Raw genomic sequence first — 19,142 nt, 5'->3', positions numbered from 1 at the left:
GCATTTATGAATAAATGCATGCAAAGAATGGACACTCAGGAGAGAAATCTCAACGAGACAGCTCGCGCTGTTCAGGCTCTAGTGGCGCAGGTGTCCGGGCTCACCCAGCAGATCCAACAGCCTCAAGTTCCCACTGCGCCACCCGCACCACTGATTCCCCCACCACCACCAGCGGACCCATCCCAGTCGGAGCCCCGCCTGCCTGTTCCTGAGGCTTATTCAGGTGAACCAAATTACTGTCGATCTTTCCTAACCAGGTGCTCGATGCACTTCTCTCTACAACCCAAGACATTTCATGATGAGCGAACCAAGGTCGCGTTTGTGTTGGCGCTTCTGACTGGGAGAGCGGCGCTTTGGGGAACGGCGGTGTGGGAAAATCAGGAAGAATGCTGCTCCTCATTCCAGAAGCTCTCCAACGAAATGAGGCAAGGGTTCGACCGCACCGTTGCTGGAAGAGAGGCTGCTAGAGTATTGGCGGATTTACGACAAGGAGTGAGGTCCGTATCTGACTTTTCGATCGAATTCCGAACTCTAGCAGCAGAGAGCCAATGGAACGAGGAGGCGCAGTGGGACATGTTCCTGCATGGGCTGGCTGACCGCGTCCAAAGAGAAATCTACGCCATGGACCTTCCCACCAAGTTAAGTGATCTCATAGCTCTGGCTCTGAGATTGGACGCACATCTTTCTCGAGCTGACCGACGTCTTCAACCTAATAGTTTTCCTGGAGGGATCGAGGGACAACGCTCCGGAGGCAGGGACGCAGTCAGCCCCGTCAACGATCACGAGCCCATGCAGGTGGGTCGAGCCCGGCTTTCCTGGGAGGAGAAGGAGAGGCGGAGATCCCTGGGCCTTTGTATGTACTGTGGAGGAGCGGGACATTTTGCTTACAGCTGTCCGTTAAAAGGCCCAGCCCGACAGTAAGTATGAGGCTACTGTCGGGTGGGATCTCTGCCGAGAAGACCTCATCCACATCTACTCTCCTTCCGGTAAGACTCCGATGGTCAACTCACCTCCACGACTGTCGAGCACTTCTGGACTCAGAGGCTGAAGGTAATTTCATGGACCACACATTTGCACGCAAGTTTCAAGTTCCCCTCAGACCCCTCATGCATCAGATTGCAGTACACGCACTCAACGGTCAAGAACTCCCCACCATTTCACTGGCCACCGAAGACATCACCCTCATCACATCAGGCAATCATAACGAAACCATCTCCTTTTACATTCTGGACACTCCTCTTGCACCCATCGTCCTTGGTCACCCATGGCTCACCCGTCACAACCCCATAGTGGACTGGCAATCAGAGTCTGTGTCGGCGTGGAGCAGTTATTGTCATAAGTCTTGTCTGGTGTCTGCCTGTCCATCTGTTTCTGTCCCTGTGTTTCAGGAGGAGGCAGTGGATTTATCTAACGTACCCGCGGAGTACCTGGACCTGAAGGAGGTGTTCAGTAAGTCTCGGGCTGCTTCTCTTCCTCCGCATCGTCCCTATGACTGTGCTATAGAGTTATTACCAGGTACGTCTCCGCCTAAGGGCAAGTTATATTCACTCTCTGTTCCGGAGAGAGAGGCCATGGAGAAATACATTTCTGATTCTCTAGCAACGCGGTTCATCCGCCCTTCCTCTTCTCCAGCGGGGGCGGGATTCTTTTTTGTGGGTAAGAAAGATGGATAGTTGCGACCTTGTATTGATTACCGGGGGTTGAACAACATCACGGTAAAGAATACTTATCCTTTGCCGTTGATGTCTTCAGCTTTCGAGAGGTTGCAGGGAGCATCTATCGTCACAAAATTGGATTTACGAAATGCTTATCATTTGGTCCGCATCAGGAAGGGGGATGAGTGGAAGACCGCTTTTAACACCCCCAGGGGGCACTTTGAATATTTGGTTATGCCTTTCGGCCTTTCCAACTCCCCAGCGGTCTTCCAGGCACTTGTCAATGACGTGTTACGAGACATGGTCGATCAGTTCATATATGTCTACCTGGATGACATATTGATTTTTTCATCGTCTCTCCAGGAACACGTGCAACACGTCCGACAAGTGCTTCAGAGGTTGCTAGAGAATGGGCTTTTTGTCAAGGCGGAGAAATGCGCTTTTCATGCACAGTCTGTTCCTTTTCTAGGTTACATCATTTCGGATGAGGGAATGCGCATGGATCCTGAGAAGATTAAGGCTGTGGTGGATTGGCCAAGTCCAGATTCCCGTAAGGTCCTACTGAGGTTTCTGGGGTTCGCCAATTCCTACCGGCGTTTCATTCGCAATTTCAGCCAACTAGCCGCACCTCTGACCGCCTTGACCTCCCCCAGAACGACGTTCAGGTGGTCAGACGCAGCCTTGGCTGCGTTTGCAAAACTGAACGGTTGCTTTGTTTCAGCCCCCATTCTGATAACCCCTGATCCATCACGTCCGTTCGTGGTGGAGGTCGATGCGTCAGAGGTGGGGGTAGGTGCAGTGTTATCCAGCGTTCTCCTTCAGACGACAAGATGCATCCTTGCGCGTTTTTGTCGCATCATTTATCCCCTGCCGAGCGCAATTATGACATTGGCAACAGAGAGTTGTTGGCAGTCAAGTTAGCATTGGAGGAGTGGCGCCACTGGTTAGAAGGGTCGGGGGTACCTTTTATCGTCTGGACCGATCACAAGAACTTGGAATACATTCGGACTGCTAAAAGATTGAACTCCAGGCAGGCTCGGTGGGCTCTTTTTTCGGTCGTTTTGATTTTACTCTCTCGTACTGCCCGGGTTCCAAAAACATCAAACCCGATTCTTTATCGCGTATTTTTGACCGTTCCGAACGCCCGTCTACTCCCGAGTGCATTTTACCAGAGAATCTATTCATCTCTACACTCACATGGGAGATCGAATCGAAGGTCAAGAAGGCCTTAGAAGGGGTAACGCCTCCGGCTCGTTGTCCACCGAATCGTTTATTTGTGCCTGAGGGTTTACGGTCCAGCATTATTCAGTGGGGTCATTGTTCCAATGTGGCTTGCCATCCAGGAGTTAATCGCACTCAATTTTTAGTCAAGCAACGACTCTGGTGGCCTTGTATGGCTCGTGACGTTCACAGTTTTGTCTTGGCTTGCTCAGTTTGCGCCATGGGTAAGACTTCCAATCGACCTCCAGATGGGTTACTTCAACCGCTGCCGGTGCCTTCGAGACCCTGGTCCCATATCGCTCTAGATTTTATCACCGCCCTCCCACCCTCCCAGGGTCACACGGTAGTTTTGACCATGGTGGACCGGTTCTCGAAGGCGGCCCATTTCATTCCCTTGTCCAAATTACCCTCAGCCAAGGAGACAGCGTTGATTGTCGTTAACCACGTCTTTCGGCTACATGGCCTCCCGACAGACGTGGTTTCTGACAGAGGACCCCAATTTGTGTCCAAATTTTGCTGAGAATTTTGTAAACTCCTAGGGGCAACTGTCAGTCTGTCCTCTGGGTTCCATCCCCAGAGCAATGGTGAAACTGAGCGAGCCAACCAGGATTTGGAGAAAACGTTGCGATGTTTAGTGTCCAAGAATCCTTCCTCTTGGAGTCAGCAACTGTATATGGTGGAGTACGCCCACAACACGTTGTCAGTGTCATCCATGGGCCTATCACCGTTTGAGTGTAGTGTAGGGTACCAGCCACCAATTTTCCCTAGTCTGGAATCCAAAGTCGCGGTCCCCTCCGCCCACGCCTTCGTCCAGAGGTGTCACCGCACTTGGACTAGAGCCCGTGAGACTTTACTCCAAGTGGGGGCGCGCACCAAGGCCAAAGCCGATCGCCACCAGCGTAGGCCTCCCGTATACGTCGTCGGTTCCAAAGTGTGGCTTTCTACCAAGGACATTCCTCTCCGCTCCGTCTCTAATAAGCTTGCACCCAAATTCATTGGCCCGTTCTCTGTCACTAAAATCATTAGTCCGGTGACAGTCCGCCTTAATCTTCCTCCAGTGTACAGGAGGATTCATCCCGTCTTTCATGTGTCCAAAATTAAGCCCGTTTTTTTTGCTCGCATTAATCCGCCAGTCCCGGTTCCTCCCCCGCCGCGACTCGTAGATGGGGAACCTACTTATTCGGTCAATCGTGTTCTGGACTCGAGACGAAGGGGACGCGGATTTCAGTACTTGGTGGACTGGGAAGGTTACGGTCCGGAGGAGATAAGTTGGGTACCAGCTAGAGACATTCTGGATCACTCCCTTATCGATGATTACAATCGGCAGGTAAGGGAGTCTGGGAATGCCAGGAGGCGTTCCTAGGGAGGGGGGTACTGTCACGGTTCATAAATCCTTTGTCTCCTTCTTGTCTCGTGTTCTGTTGTTGTGTGTGTGTGTGTACTGATTGTGTGGGCGTGCCGGCTCATTAGCGCTCATCAGCAATCAAGCTCATCACTCCCGTCACCAGCTGCAGCTCATCTCATCACCCTGTTGGATTACATATTTTATTAAATGTTTAATTTAGTTTGCAACAGTAAAAGTTGAGTATATTGAAGTTAGCATTTTAAGGTTAGGATAATGGTATCAACAGTTCCTGCCAGTCCTTTTTTCTCTATTGTGTTTTAACCTGTTAACCGTTGCCAGAGCGCGGGCGCACTGAAGCGGTTTTTTTTATAAATAGTTCAAAGTTACTATCAGATTTAATGTTATACCTTGACAAACTATACATCATTACAAAGATATAAGACTCAAGTTTCAGAATTTGACCACTATTGTATTCTGAGAAACTTATAGCGACAGTTATTTCTTAATTTGTGTCAGGAGTTATGAAATGAAAAAATGAGTCGATACCTTTGATATGAATTATGCGCGTCAGCCGCTTTCATTCATAAAAAAACTCCCGTGCCGTCGTCATGACAGCGATACACAAAACAACGTCCTTCCGGGCTTTTAGCTAAAAAATGTGCAGATTTGGAGAAATATTGATATATTCTCATAGGTTTACATCAGATTTCTATAGACAGGAATAATATTTATTGAATTTATACCCAAATGCGTCGATGTAATCATTATGAGCGTTTGTATACTCTGTTAATGCGTTTTCAATTCATACCAATAGCATGAGGGCGCCATCGCCGCCCTGTGCACAGTATTAGAACATGAAGAAGTGCCATAATCATGTGACAATCCAGGAAGCCTCGAACACACACACAGCTAACAACAGATCGCGCTGTAACTATGGCTGTAACATGGAGATACAGTCGTTTTGAAGACAATAAACATGTTTGCTATGATATTTGAGTTACCTGTGTTTTTCAATCCATGCCAGGTATTTCCATAATAATAGATTATATTTATAATGTAATGCTAATCTATATAGACTATCATTGTGCAGAACAGTATACAATAGTATATTTTCTGTCTGATTTTTTTATCTGAAGCCAAATTAGATCACAGAAAATTATTTAAAATACTCGATTTGCTTTATAAAGTAAGTTTATAAGCACAAACATGGTTTTAATCTCATAAATTGTCGTGTATTGATGGTGTGCTAAGCTAACATGCTAGCTAGCCCTAGGTGCACCTGCCACCTAGAAGTTATATTTTTATTATTTTTTGAATGCTTACTGAAATGTTTCTTTATTCAAGAAATGCATTTAAAACAGTTTAGAATGTAAGGGTGAACTTTGAGAAAATAAATTAGTGACTGAAACCATATGAATAGCATGTGAATAGCCAGTCGTTAGTAACTAATGCAGACAAAAGAAATGCATATTTAGAGCCATAACCTGGCTGGAGAGGTGTGAATGTGTGCAGGGGGAGACTGAGACTGAATGGGGCTCGTTTGCACCACAAAACAATAAAGACAATATACTGCATAGATGGTAAGAAGATGACACTAAATATCAGTAGCATTTTAGCATCAAATCAAAATAAAGTCACATGACATGGTCTTGAAAAACATTTCACTAAATACAGAGTTTTGGACTTATTATCTTAAGATTTTAAACATAAAATGTTTAGACAAGTGGCATTAGCTGTAGTGCATTTCTAGACTGCTCCAGGGCCAACTTCAATTTTATTTTCATGAGGATGTTTCATAAAAAATAATTACTAATAACTTTACAAAACTTTGAAGCTATTTATAACAATTTTTGTCATTATGACAATAATTAATTCTACATTACAATAAACTGCCAGGTGTCAGCTTTCAAATGAGATCATACTTGTGCTTTTAGTACAAAGGGTTCATGAACTGTATCTGTTTCAGTTTGGGTATGTCATTTCTTGGGATTTTTCAAAAGTGGGGTTGCAGCTTAACAGGTTAAATGAGTCTTTAATGGCTCTAGCCAGTAGCTCCAAGACGCACCTTTTGTCTTTAATGGCTCTGGGATGGCCCGTGGAACCAGAGTTCCTGGCCAGTATCAGCATTTGAATAGGTATGCTTTTTAATTTGATACTGGTAACACGCTGGGGTCTGGGGCGGGTTCCTTAACCTGTATACCTAATTTGCATGCTTTGTTCAACCTCAATGTAAATCCCTCCCCCTAAATATCTATAAATTTGCAAGGCAACTGTCTTGAGTTAGTCTTGATGATGATGATGAACTACAGACTACTTGGAAGAATAAATCTCTTCTGCTTATAAGATCCATCTCAATTCTCCTGGTCTCTGCTTTGAAGAAAGAAAAACTTTACAACAGATGGTGCCGTGACCCTGATGGAGACAAAGGAAACTCAAAGAATTTTAAGCTCAAAGAACTGAATCTTGAAACTTCAAGCTCAACAAAAGATCTGACAAAGATTGCCAGACTGAATCTTTCCAGCTTCCTCCAGATTGAAAACTTTAAGCACCAAAAAGATCTCAATGCCTGACTGAGTTCCAGATTGAATCTTGAAACTTCAAGCTCAAAGATCTCAACAAAGCTGACTGAGTTCCAGACGAAATTTTTCTGTACAACCAACGATTCGATGAGTTTCACTCCATTCAAAGAACCAATGCAGACCAGTACAAATGTGTTTTTCCTCTGCGCCGTTCAGAGAAGTAGTTAACCAACAGCTGTAGAGTTTGGTTAACTAAAGATGAGCCTCTAAAAAAGTTTTTCTTTTAGAGATTAAATTTACCCTCTGTTGTGGAAGATTAACAGTTACATGTTAATATTGTTTGTATGCTCTTGCTAGAAGAAGACCTTTGTAAGCTAGAGAAGATTTAGCCTCATGTGCTAATAAGATTGTACCCTCTGTTTGCAAGACAGTAGAGAGAAGTTTTTTTTAGTGTTTGTTTGTGGTAACAGAAATTCACAAAATGTTTAGGAAAAGTACTAGAAAGATTACACCTTTTTGGACAGATAGTGAAATCAAGTCTTTGTTATCAGAGCACATGGACTCCATCGTGACTGAGCCAGTCAGATTGAATTTAACAAAGAAATTTGGCATTGATGCAGACAAAGTATGGTCAATTGAAGATTGGAATAAGGTACTAGGAGAAAGTCTTCGCAAGAACAATGTGAAAGGTATTATCTGTTGTCACAGAGAATTTGGTTTAACACTAGCTACAGAACAGTCTAAGCGCAACTCAGAGCTAGAGAAACAGATCAAAGAGCTCCGTACTAGATTATCTTCTGTGACTAAGAAAGTAAACCGCAACAAAGATGCAGAAAAAAATGATGTGGTAGAAGTTAGTCAGCCTGATAACAATTATCCTGACTTAAAAGCTTTCTTTGAAACAGATGTAGCCATCCAATCAGTAACTGATGAGCCTGTAGATTCAGTGCAGGTTTGTGGGGCTGGGAGAAGATCTCAGGGAACTGAAAGTGTTACTCACAACTCTTCTGTTGTCCAAATACAAACTGTTGTCAAAACATCTTTAGGTCCTAAGGATATTGAGAGAATTGCTGAAAGTTTGCCATCAGTGCAAATAATTTTTTTCTGAATTTAGAAGAGCATTGTTCAGTAAAATGCATCTTTACGACATGTCGTTGCCGGAAGTTACACAGCTGATGTCACAAATTCTAACTGAATCTGAATTCAACTATTTTGAGTCTGCTGTTACTTCCGAACTGCAACATGTCAGTAAAGGCGATTTGAGAGAAGGTGTTTTGAAAATCCTAAAGAATATCTTAGGACCCAAAATCGATTGGTCGAGAGTGAATATACTGAGAGGTTCTGTCAGGTAGCTGTAACGCACAGTGGAATAGTGGATGATTCCAAAAGTGTGTTAGCTGACAAAGGAGCTCTAATCCGAATTTGGGCAGATGGTCTTGTAGCTGAGTAGAGAACAGCCTTGCCATTCCTAGATATTACGTGGGCTAAAAGAACTCTCTGAAGTAACCTAGAAAGTTTAGCTATTTGGGAAAGAGATTCTGATGTCAAAGAGAGAGTAAGAATTGCAGCAGTTTCTGTTAAGGTCAACTCAGAGAAGCCAAAGAAACGCAAAAGTCCTAGAGAAGCCAGTTGTTCTTACTGTGGCAAGCACAGACATTTTGGAAAAGAATGTAGGAAAAACAAAAAGAACTTTAAAGAAGTTAACAAGGTTAATCAGCTTCTGCTTAGCCTGCTTGATATTCTGAAGCAGCCCCTCCCCTCCTCGTTAAACTCGTGGGGCAACTTGATACAGTGTTAAGCATTTAGGCTGTGAGTGCTTAATTTCCCCAGTAACTCACAACAAAGATGAAAAACTTATTTTTGTTTAATAGAACAAAAGGAAAGTGACTGTCTCAGCCTTTGTTTGGGGGACATTAAGTAAGACTCACAGCCTTAAATGTTATGCCACAGAGTATTGCAGTCAGACAACCATCCTCTGTTAATGATGTCTACTAGGACTGATGTTTCACTGGAGAATGGAAATGTGCCAATTTTCTCACACACTCTACAGTGTGCACACAACACAGGGACAGAATAGGACACGGACAAGTGAGGTGCCCTGGGAAGAACTGAACGCAACATGCGTTCGGGGGTGAACCCAGGGTGAAGACACTACCTCATAGGCCTTTCCGATTTAGTCCATCCTTGCCTCAATGGTCCATAGGTGTCAAATAAATTAAGAAATAGGGAAAGAATGAAACAACAACAGTAGACTCTGAAAACGATAGAACCATAGTGTTTAAACTGCTACAACCGTAGTGTTTTGAAGAAATACTGCTCTCTGTTTTTCTGTTTTTCTGTCTTACAGTGTGCAGATAAAACTTGATGGCTTTTTCAAGATCCATATGCAATGACCGTCTCATCTGCGTATGAAGCCCCAACCTCAAGAAGACAACCAGACCCACTGCTGAATGAACTATCACAAAAGAAAATGAAAAATACACAACGCAGGGAATTCACGGACCCTAAATTGCATGTTTGTTTCTGTGTCAGCATGCAATTACAGATGAACAACACAGAGCAAGTTATATGTGCCTGTAACTTACACCAGTTACAAGAATGAACTTTATGTGTCTAAATTTGGAATGGAAGTGATGAGTAAACAAGATGGATGAAGTTCTCTACTTCTTTCTCGTGTGCTTTATTATTAAATAACAGATACCACAAATTGGCGACAAGGTTAAGGCTCTAGGTCTAGTTTGGGGGATACAATTTTTTTTTTTTATAAAATATAATGTTAGCCTATCCAAAAGTTTATGTAGCCTATTTAAATGCAGTATTACCATCACATACCAACAATTCAGGAAAAAATCTAATGAAATATGATTTTCAAACCCTCACTCCCCATTGGGCTGTACCATTTCTCTGGTAGGTTCAGACTGTCTTCTTTGCTATGGTTCTTTGATATCACTTAACTAGCTGTCAAAACGCAGGTGCTGGTGTATCAGCTAAAAATTAAGAGTAAGTGGCTGAATCAACTTTAATCTCTGCCTATGGTTTTGACTGCCATGTATATCGTACTCGCTTACTAACGTAACCTCGGTTCCCTAAGAGTAGGGAACGAGTATTGCATAGCTATATGGAGTGGGAAACTCCTTTCCTCAGATTATTGAAGCCTATATTGGCTGCAGCAACTGCACACCCAATGGCGAGGCACCTCTGGGCGTGGCCAAAATGGGCGTGGCTATGTCTATAAGAGAGCCCGTAATTCGGCGTTATATCAGGTTTAAATCGACTGAGCTACAAGACCCTGACAGGTTACGATAGTGCGGCAGACTACGCAATACTCGTTCCCTACTCTCAGGAGTTGGGTTTCATGAATAAGGGGCTGAAGCATAAGAGCCAAGCTCACTTCCAACATAAGTCCCAGGACAATTGTGCTTTTGGACAGTAAAAGATAGACTGATAAGACCGGACACCATCGGGTCTAATTCTCATATTGAGAGGACTCGAGCCTGCAGGCAAGGAACCTCCATGTTATAAAATCTCACAAAATGTGGACGGCGAGGACCAGCCGGCCGCCGCACATATGTCTTGAATTGGTACACCACTAGACCAGGCCAACGAAGAGGCCATGCCTCTCGTAGAATGGGCTCTAGCGCCTATGGGGCAAACCTGACCCACGGCAGCATATGCTAGAGAGATGGCGTCCAATATACATCTAGAATAGATAGTCTCTGCTTCGTAACCAGAGCCCCTTTGGTGCGGCCACAGAAGCAAACAAAGAGCTGCTCTGATTGCCTAAACGGCGCAGAGTGCTCCAGGTAAATTTTTAGAGCTCTGATGGGACAGAGCAAATAAACCTCCCCATCGTTCTCTGAGGGTGGAAGAGCTGGTAATGTAATGACCTGTGCTCTGAACGGAGTTGAGAGCACTTTAGGTACATATCCATGTCTTGGCTTGAGTGTGACTCTAGTGTCACGCACTCCAAACTCCAAGCAGGAAGGACTCACGGAGAGCACCTGCAGATCCCACACTCGCTTAACTGATGCCAGAGCCAGCAGCACAGCAGTTTTCAGCAAAAGTGGCTTAAGATCGGCCAAATGTAGCGGCTCAAATGGGGGACCTTTCAGGGCCCCAAGGATCATGGAGAGGTCCCAAGCCAGTTTGGAGGGGGGCCTGGGGGGGTTCAACCTCCTGGCTCCTTTGAGAAAACGAATGACGAGGTTGTTTCTTTCCAGTGATTGGCCAGCCACAGGAGCATGGTAGGCTGCTATGGCTGCCACATATACTTTGAGCGTGGATGGAGAGCAACCCGCATCCAACAGCTCTTGCAGGAAGGAGAGTACCATTGGTACCTCGCATGACTGCGGTTCTAAGTCTCTGGCTGTGCACCAGTCAGTGAACACTGACCAATTTAGGGCGTAAAGGTGTCAAGTAGACAATGCTCTAGTGATAGTATTCAAGACCCTCTCTGGGAGGTCCCTGGATACCCGTTGAGGGGCCATACATGGAGGGCCCACAAGTCGGGGTGAGGGTGCCATATCGCCCTGTTTGCCTATGCGAGGAGATCCTTCCTCACTGGCACAGGCCAGGGGACCTCCTCCGTCATCTGAGTCAGCTCTGGAAACCACGCCTGGGTTTTCCAGAGGGGGGCTATTAGGAGGACTGAGCATCCGCTTTCTCTGATCCGTTTGATGACCTGAGGGATCATAGAGATGGGAGGGAATGCATACCACTGACATGTTGTCCGTGCAGACCAAGATGTGGTGTCCTCTGAGGTCTGGCAGAAACGCCTTCAGGGCTAAACAAACTGCTTTCATTTCCAGGCAGTTATTATGTAAACTCTTCTCCGGGCTCGACCAGAGGCCGGAGACAGGCTTGCCCTTGTGCAGCGCCCCCCAACCTAGGTTGGAGGCGTCTGTGAAAATCACCTTCCTCCTGGAGGCCACACCCATGGTCACGCCCGACTGGTACCAGTCTCAGGCTTTCCAGGGAACCAGGGCTCGTAAACAGCCGTGGTTCACCATAATGCGCAGACAACCTGATCGCCACGCATGGGCTGGCACAAGGGCGTCTGATTTAGACAAGGAGCTGGGAGATTTAGATGAGCTCTTTTCGAGGGCCGTCCGGCTAAAGCGAGACACAAACCCTCTCTCTTTCCTTCCGCTGCTAGGAGGTCTTCGGAGGCTCAGGGTCCAACACAATGCTGGGTCGATGGCGCCTGACCGGAAGCAGAAAACGCGCGTCCAGCTAGGGCTGAGGTGTTTCGGCAGGGCTTAGATGGATGTACCGCTCTAGATCTCCAGCCAGCAGCAGTGGGCTGGCACAAGGGCGTCTGATTTAGACAAGGAGCTGGGAGATTTAGATGAGCTCTTTTCGAGGGCCATCCGGCTAAAGCGAGACACAAACCCTCTCTCTTTCCTTCCGCTGCTAGGAGGTCTTCGGAGGCTCAGGGTCCAACACAATGCTGGGTTGGGGGCCCTGGTGCCGCGGCAGCGGGTAGCTTCTAGCAGATCGCGAGCGCCGATGGGTATCAGCCGCAGGGCGGGGCTGAGAAGCCAGAGATGCTGGCTTTGCTGGCTGAGAAGGCGGTGTGCTCTTGGGGCGGCTCGTGGTAGAACTGGAGCGCTTGGGCAAGAAGTGTCGCATGGCCTGGGATGACTTCTGTGCTTCAGTGAAACGCTCAGAAAATCCCTTCACAGCCAGGCTGAAGAGACCTGTGCTGGAGATGGGGGAATCGAGAAAAGCCTTCCTGTCCGCCTCCTTAATGTCTGTGAGGTTCAGCGACAGATGGCGCTCGAGCACGACAAGGTTAGCCATGCCTCTGCCAATCGCTTGAGCGGTAGCTTTTGTAGCATGCAGTGCTAAGTCTGTGGCACTGCACAGGTCACGGAAAGCCTCAGGGTCCGGGCCAGACTCGTCCATGGAATGGATAAGCTTTGCCTGGAAAACCTGTAACACCGCCATGGTGTGCAGGGTCGATGGCGCCTGACCGGAAGCAGAAAACGCGCGTCCAGCTAGGGCTGAGGTGTTTCGGCAGGGCTTAGATGGATGTACCGCTCTAGATCTCCAGCCAGCAGCAGTGGGCAGGCAGAGGTGAGCGGCGACTGCTTCCTCGAGAGGGGGCAGTCTCTCGTATCATCCACCGTCCACAGAGGAGAGCGTACCGGAAGCGGAAGCACTCGTGCATGCAGAGTCAAGCCTGAGGTCTGAAACGGCCACAGTGAAGATGCGCAAGCGTCTGAATTAGTCTTCGTAGCAGTAGCGCTAGCGCCAGACTGTGAGAGGAGGACGAGGTCCACTGAGCCCGACCACTCTTCTCCAGACGCAGCAATGGAGAGGCTTTCGTCCTGCTCTTCGTCCGATCTGCCAAAGGAGATGAGACCCGCCGCTCGACGAGAGGGGCACTGGTCTGTCTGGGTAAATAGGACCGGCGAAGGAGACTGTGAAAGTGAAAGCGAAGCACGCGGGGACGCGGCCGACATGGGTTCACTTAATCCCATGTGTTCGGGCTGCCGTTGGCTGCAGTGCTTCTTCTTCCACGGCTGAAGTAGTGCGGAGAAAGGAAGAGCAGGGAGAGCAGTGTCGCCGTCTTTAAAGAGAGCTAAACGCGTCTGCAGCGTCGAGATCGGCAAACTCTCGCAGTAAGAGCAACCTACGGCAGAGAGTGCAGCTCCAGCGTGGGCAGCTCCCAGGCACGCGGCGCACTCTGTGTGCCCATCGGGCTCATGCAGACAGGATCCGCACGAGGTGCATGAAGAGCGAGGCATTTGCAACAAAGCCTCACAAATTTGCTCTTTTAGAAACTGCAGTGTCACAGCGGCGAGCGCACAGTAGCAGTGAAAGGATATAGCGTTGTTCCCTGGATGGCTACAGGAGAACGGCGACAGAAGAGAAGCGGCTTCTAGGTGAGTGAAGAAGGCACTATCCGCTGTATGCAAGGCTCGTTCTGGCTGTAAAAAGGCTTGTTTCCACAGCGAAGGCTTCAGAGGAGAAAGAGACATGAAGTGTTGCTGAAGGAGATAAAATCTGATATTTGGAGAAATCTGAGCCTATTTATAGACATAGGCCCCGCCCATTCTGGTGGAAATTGAGGTGCTATGCCATATGGTGAGCTAGACGCTCTGCTGTGTTCGCTGTGTAGCTGCACTGCGTTTTAAATTTAGTCTTCAATATTTCTCGAGGAAAGTAGTTTCCCCACTGAGTATTAGCTACGCAATACGAAGAGACCGTTCTCGAAAGGGAACTCGTGGTTATGGTAAGGTGCGGGACATTTCCCGAACATGCAGTGCCAATCACAACACACGGGGCTAGCCAACCAATCATAACACATTTCAGAAGGAGGGGCTTCATCGAAACAGGAACTAACGACACGTTCAAGCCAAATCTGAATATATGTGAAAAAATAATGTGTTTTTTGAACAATCCCTCATGAAAGCATATTCTAGTCAAGACAAAATCAAGACTTCCTAAAAGGATATAATAGGACTCCTTTAAGCAAAAATAATCATGTGCATTTGACAAGCCCGCATTAATGCACGGGCTTACCTGGGCTGAAGCCCAGGGGCCTCCCAAGTTCAGGGGCCTCCCATGTTCAGGTTTATGATGAGCTGAAAAGGTCATATTGTTTTAACTTGTCAGATTTTGACGCTGTATGTCGCTAGTCGCTTGTGGACGTTGGTAGTGCTGTCGCTCTAATGTTATTGTTATGGTGCGTTTATACCAAACGCGAATAGAGCGTCTGGCGCGACGCCGCGCGAGTGATTTCAATGTTAAGTCAATGCAAAGACGCGTTTATGCGCGTCTAGAGGTCCCGCGGCGCGAATGAGGCAAAAGTCCGCTCAGTGCCGCTAACATCTCGCTTTGGGGTGTGTCTGTTGCGAGTGTGTTTAATCTAATTTTTTTTTTCAACACACGGACAGATGCACGCGATTACATTTAGAAATAGACAAGCTTTGTTTCCAAATGCACCAAGCAATTATCCTTTCAATTTTATAAACTTTTATAAACCCAGCCAATATAATCACAATGAACACATCCAAAATAAAATCTTTAACATGTAGGATAACAACTGCAAAGCATCTAATTTGTAAACAAAATGATTTACGCACTAAATCCAGCATAAACTCACTGAGACTGTCGACAGTTTCTTTTCTTTTCTTGCATCATTTTATTATAGCCTATTCATGTTTGTGGTTAATTAGTCAAATCATATAAAACAGTGAAATCGCCCTCGAACTCTTCTGTCTTGCCTGCACTGCACTCGAGACGGTGACGGGAGCTGAGCTCCACTGAAAGGCTTCCTATTGGTTGTCGCTCGCAAAAATCGCTTCTCATTTGCATATAGTTGAAATTTAGTTGCTGTGTGTGGTTGTTAAATAAAGTGTCTTGTTGTGTCTTGTGTTTATGTGCTCAGTGATATGTTAATAACAATATTAAAATTGAAAACAATATTACAAAAAACTCACTGTTGTAGGTCTCGAAAGAAACTAATGCATTCTGTGATGTAGATTACCTAGATATTACACTTTTTTTTTAAATGAGACTCTATAAATCGAGGGGATGGGGGGCCTACAAAACCTCTCAGCCCCGGGGCCTAACATTAGGTTAAGGCGCCTCTGGCATTTGATCTGATATAACTGGAGTACAATGTTATGAGAAACATTATGTGAATGTTTGGTTAAAGAGATGTGTCTTTAATCTAGATTTAAACTGGGAGAGTTAGTCTGAGCCCTGAACATTATCAGGAAGTCTATTCCAGAGTTTAGGAGCCAAATGCAAAAACTCTCTCCCTCCTTTAGTGGACTTGGATATTCTAGGTTCAACCAAAAGTCCAGAGTTTTGTGACCTTAAAGAGCATGATGGATTGTAGGATAGAAGATCGGTTAAATACACAGGAGCTAAACCATTTAGGGCCTTATAGGTCAGTAACAATACTTTGTAATCGATACGTAACTTAAGAGGTAACCAGTGCAGAGATGATAAAATTGGTGTTATATGATCATATTTTCTTGACCTGGTAAGAACTCTAGCAGCTGCATTTTGGACTAATTTTAGCTTGTTTATTGAGGATGCAGGACAACCACCTAGTAATACATTACAGTAATCTAGTCTAGAGGTCATGAATGTATGAACTAGCTTTTTTGCATCAGTAACAGATAGCATGTTCCGTAGCTTAGCAATGTTTCTGAGATGGAAGAAGGCTGTTTTTGTAAGATATGAAATATGATTTTCGAAAGACAAGTTGCTAATATAACCAGGACTTTTACTGTAGAGGATGAAGTAACAGTACATCCTTCTAAATGCAAATTGTATTCTAAAAGAGCATGTGTATAGGTTGTTGATTCAATAAATAATATCTCAGTCTCATCTGAATTTAATAGAATGGTTTTCCAATATTTTATATCTTTAACACATTCTGTCAAGTTGTATAATTTACAGATTTCATCTGGTAGTGATAAAATATTGAACAGATTATCATTGGCAGAACAGTGGAAACTAATTCCATGTTTTCTTATAATATTACCAAGTGTATATATAAATAGAAAATAACAGAGGGCCTAACACAGATCCTTGTGGCACTCCATAATTTACTGACGTTATCTTATATTTTCCCAGTTTGAATAGACAAAATGAAAACGGTCTGATAGGTACGATCTAAACCACCTTTATGCCTGTCCCTGAATACCAGTGTAATTTTGTAGTCGATCCAAGAGTATTTTATGATCAATAGTGATGTAGCACTAAGATCAATTAAAACTAGTATTGAGATTTGAGCTTTGGTCAGAAGCCAGAAGTAAGTCATTTGTATTTTTAACGAGCACAATTTCTATGCTATGATGGGGTCTGCGATTAATTTTTTCCAATTTAATGCGTTAAAAATATTTACACAGCATCCGTTTTTTCTGTCATCCTTTGGCTAGTGTATATGACCACTCTCCTATTTATCCTAATGCTTTTAAACTATTCAAGTGCAACAAAACAAAAGAAAAAAACGCTGCCTGTGAATGTCCTCTTTATGTGACACACAGGATGCACAGAGAGACGCGCGCCAGAATCGAGTTCTATTTTACGCTTGAACGAACAACACATTTACTGTATGCCAAACTGTCTGTTTTGTTGAGTATCCTCATTATCATAAGAGCAGCCTTAAATTAGTTAAATAAAGTCTTAAATGAACGTAAAGAATTGTGAGATAATGTCAGCAGCAGCAGGTATTAAAGTGACAGCAGCCACTAATTCTGTCTGTCAGAAAAGTTAATCAAAGAACAAAGGTAACATAAAAGGACTCACTGCTCTTGACTAAAGAACTTTTGTAGCTTCAATAAAGATTAATCTATATTTAACTTATAATTTATGCAGTGCTGACTGTTTGAAAACATTATTCAATTTCTGTATATGTCCTACCTGTTAGACAGGTAGGAAGGGCACAGGTAAATATGACATTTATTATGGGTTTATGTGAGGATTGTTTTAAGTTCACTTAAAAAATTGATAACTTTCAATTACACTGTAATGTTGAATGGCTATAATTAATGTTTAAAATGATGGTAGTGGTGGTGGGGGTGGGTGGAATCATTTTCATCGAGACATCAGTAGCAGTATTGGTATCAGTGATACTGGCCTTCATTCATAAAAAGATGCCATTAAACAAATATTTAATGTCTTTATTTTGTCTCTACATTAAACTGTGAAATGAATGTAAAATATATCAAAAAAGTTTTAATCACAGAAAAGAAAAAATGTGATTAATCTAGTTAATTTTTTTTAATTGAATGACAGCACTAATATTTTTCATCAAGATCAATGTCAGGATTCAGATAGGGAAGACCCAGACGCAGAATGAGCAGAGGAGTGATATTTATTACAGAAGACAGTACAAGATAGGGTGAGGCAGGAACAGTCCAAACAGAAGGGTCAACAGGAAAAAACGACAGGACAGCTTTGGGTGACTGCTGGAACCAACTTCAGAGGACAACAGGTCGAAGAACTGCTGAGGACGTGACCAGGCCAGGGAGATGGTTGTGGTGAAGACAGAGCAAGGAACCATGAAGCAGAGATCTGGTACTTGCTGCGCACAGACCCTGAACCAGTCTTACTACCAGGCAGAAGGAACCAGCAGGCAGGGAATCTCGGGGAGCAGACAGGAACCAACACACAAGACAAGACTCAAGACAACAATAGAACAAAAACGAGCAAAATAAAAACTGTCAAAAACTAGAACACCAGAAAACAATAATAACTGGAGCTTTAGCAAAGGAAAAATAAATTAAATTCTATAAATTAATAACTGGAACTAGTAAACACAGAAATGAAACAAGACTGCAAACTTGAAGGCAAGCTAAGAGCAAAAACAAGAGATAAACCAAACATAAAGCTTGGGAGAACTAGAGCAAAATAAAGACTAGGACTTGACTAAAAACCAGGCATGAGGTCGCACCTTCCCGGATGGGGTCGTTATGTCACAAACTGCCTGTTTTTGTTTCGTTTTCATGAACTTTCTATTTGTTTTTATCAGTCACCAGTTTTCCTTTGTTCCAGTTTCCCGCTCCTCAATTGTAACTGGTTTCTGATTAACGAGTCACCACCTGTTCATCATTTGAGTTCAATCACCCTGTATATTTAAGTTCCTCCTTTTCATTCAGTTTGGTATTGTTTGTGTAACGATGCATGCTTGCCATACATGAGGTTTTTTAATTAAATAACTTTTGTTTGTAGAAACCTGTTTTAACCGTTGTAAACTAACTGTGACAGAATACCAGATTACTCAATATGAGAAGAACAGCAATGAACATTGCTTCTATTAAGCAAGGGGTGGCCATGAAAAAGCCTAGTATCCAGAGAAAATAAAACATTTGAAAGTAATTGGAGCCCAGTCTTTGACCAAGCTTATACAGCCTTGAGGAAAATTGTATTCTGCCTACCTGATTTCCCAGACAGCAACATAGTGTCAGCCCAGATCCAGCCCACATCTGGGCAGTGTGGAATCGACGTGTACCTGATGTGGGCTGGATCTGGTTCTTTTAGAAATTAATGCAACTCAAAAAGGTCTAAGTGTTGTCAATTGCTGCCAATTGTTGAATTGATTGAATGTCCTGGTAAAACTAAATTCCATGCAGAATTTCCGTCAGTACCTTGTAGTCCTTTTCATGATATGTGTTTCAATCAGAAATTAACAAGGCGGGGACATCACACCAAACAAATTCTTATGAGTCTGTTGAAAATTGTATTGAGTGACCAATGTGACAGGGGCCCCACTTCTACTGAGGTTCTCATTAATTTCAGTGATGCCCCTCTTGACCGGGTCTGAAAACAATTCTGTAGAAGACACTGTGCTTACTAAATTAGAGACCTTTGAGAACTTTCTAAATTAAATAATTTTCTTCCTTTGAAAAAAACAAACAAACAAGGACTATCCTT

This window comes from Scardinius erythrophthalmus (assembly GCF_964197995.2).
Source record: "Scardinius erythrophthalmus genome assembly, chromosome: 18".
In the NCBI taxonomy this organism is placed as follows: domain Eukaryota; kingdom Metazoa; phylum Chordata; class Actinopteri; order Cypriniformes; family Leuciscidae; genus Scardinius; species Scardinius erythrophthalmus.
This window is presented reverse-complemented; position numbering follows the sequence as displayed.